The sequence below is a fragment of the Lolium perenne genome, chromosome 3 (genome assembly GCF_019359855.2).
Source record: "Lolium perenne isolate Kyuss_39 chromosome 3, Kyuss_2.0, whole genome shotgun sequence".
NCBI lineage: Eukaryota > Viridiplantae > Streptophyta > Magnoliopsida > Poales > Poaceae > Lolium > Lolium perenne.
Genome location: NC_067246.2, coordinates 285913473 through 285915898, shown reverse-complemented (window position 1 = coordinate 285915898; position 2426 = coordinate 285913473). Strand labels below are relative to the sequence as shown.

At 42.6% G+C, this 2426-nt stretch overlaps 1 long non-coding RNA gene across 1 annotated transcript; it reads left to right on the top strand.

Annotated features, from left to right (window-relative positions):
* Positions 1-2085, top strand: LOC127344223 (uncharacterized). Its single transcript, XR_007877860.2, has 3 exons — positions 1-217; positions 306-535; positions 1308-2085. It is a non-coding gene; the product is annotated as an uncharacterized lncRNA (long non-coding RNA).
* Positions 2086-2426: the final 341 nt, after the last annotated feature.

Sequence of the window (2426 nt, the reverse complement as noted above, 5' to 3'; positions counted from 1 at the left end):
GCCAGAAGTCTATGCACGACACGGAAACAAACTGGAAACAAGTTCCACAAAAATCTCACCAAAGCTGTTGAATCTGCCACGGATTTTTGCGCCTATATATACCCCCATATATCCTCTGTATATTGACCCTAAAATCCTCAATTTTTGCGCCGCCAGGCTGCGCGAATTTCTCGCCGGAGTTCGATGCTGCCGCCGCCATTGGAGCTCATAACCGGAGGTTTCCCGTCGCCCCGAGCCCCTCTATTTTACACCATATTGTCCTCTTACTCAACCACGTCGCCTCCCCTATGTTCCCCGATCTGCAGGGCACTAGGACGCGGAGAAAGCATCGCCGGAGTTCATCGCTGCCCGGGCCGCTCCAGCCGCCCGTCACCGCTGTTCGAGGAAGACGCAAATACCTCCGAGCACGCCACCTTGACAGCCACGTCCAGCCGCACCTCGTTCACCAACTCGCCGCAGTCGTAAACCATCCAAAGACGCCAAGAAGCATCGCGTCCGAGCCGTCCTACCACCACCTCGGGCCGTCTGTGCCATTGTAAGCCAGAGCATCCACTTTAGATTAGATTAACAAATTCTCCGTACGCCGTTAGATCTTAATCTGAGGAAATCTGTTAACCCAAATAACTGAACCAGGCCTCACGATCGATCACATCGATCACGTGCAGGATGTGCTAGCTTGTTCCCCCATAAAAATCTTTGAAAATTCATAACAAATAATCTATACCTCCGTTTTAGATGATTCCTTTTGCATTGAGTTCGTAATTGAATTCTCTGTAACTTTCGTGTAGAAAGTTTCTCCATCCGAGAAACTCTTTCTGACCACTTTTCGGACAAAATTATAAAAGGTCCGTGAAATGTTTAACCTTGTAAAAACCATATATATATTTTCATAACTCGGAATTTAGCAAATAATATAGCGTTGGATTCAGAAAAATGATAAGCACAACTTGGTACTGTTAATTTGAGATTTCACGTAACTTAAGGATTTTTCAAATTAATAATAGTGTTTAAAGTATTTTCACTATATTTTAAATTATATAAATGATCTTAAGTTGATTCCAGTCGCAAATTAAATATAATGAAATCTCCCATACACTAGAATACTTATTTGTGATTTTCGAAATTATTTTTTTGCATAAATTCCCAGTTTGTATTAAAATGCCTTTTTGAAATTGCTATTGAATAAACAATTTCCTATAAAGTAGTTTCAAACCTAAATTATTTTGAGAGCATGCATGCATTACTTTGTTATGTGTTTTCTCCGTTTGTGCTCTCTGGATATTTATTGTGATTATTTTATCATCTAGATCGTGCGGTGTGTAACGTCTGTTCTTGCAAAGAGAGTGCGAACGACAACGACAAATAAGGCAAGTTGAACTTTTGATCATAACATATCTATTGTTTTTCTATACGTGTAGTATGATTTTAGTACAAGTACATGTGTAGGATTGTGACTGATGAATTGTGTGCTATTGCTATTAAACCCGGCTTAGGATAGCCATATGTTTTTATGATTGGATTCATTTGTAGTCAACCTATGTTTGATTGCTTGGATATGCTTGCTTTATATGTGAGTGGAATATCATGTCATGGGTATGTATTAGTTGAAAGGTTAGTTTTGAGTTGACAAAACAATTACTGGATGAATTGGGGCGGATATGAATAGTACTTGAGAAGGTTGTAGGTCGACCGACATAGTAAGGGCTTTGATCCTGACTTACTGACATGTATAGGTCGAGTGGCATGGTAAGGGCGTTGAGCCTGACTTACTAACATGTACACTGGTGGTGGCATGGTAAGGGTATTGAGCCTGACTTGCTGACATGTACACTAGTGGAATGGAGATTGGCATGGCAAGGGCATTGAGCCTGACTTACTGACATGAGCAATGAAGAAAAGGAGATTAGCATGATAGGGGCCCCGAGCTTGGCCTACTCACATGTGCACTATAGGAGTTCGGAGATTAAAACCGCTGGGATAAAAACTAGGATGATAATATGATTGCTTTGTGCCAAATAAAAGTTTGAACTCTCGCCTTGAAAATGTATTTGATAGGTTCACCGCCTTCGTGTAGCATCCATGGAATTTACTACACGCCTTGTTGATGACGTTCCGTCATTGTGACATGAATGGCTCGTTATGGATCACATGGATGGTGGTGCAGTCACCGAAGTTCTTCAGCTCTTTGAATTGATCAAATATGCGCTTGTAGTACTTGCCGCCGTTTTGGTTGGCACCGGTGATGGGGCAGAAGCTTACCAACTTCCATGCATCGATGAGGCACTCATCCTCCAAGGTATTCTAGTTCGGCCCACGGGTGTTGCTGGCCTTCCTCTTCTTCGACGTGACGTCGGTCTCGATGTCGCATGCACAGTTGGTTCCTCATCTTCTACCTCCCCGTCCTCCTTGTCGCCGTATTCATCTTC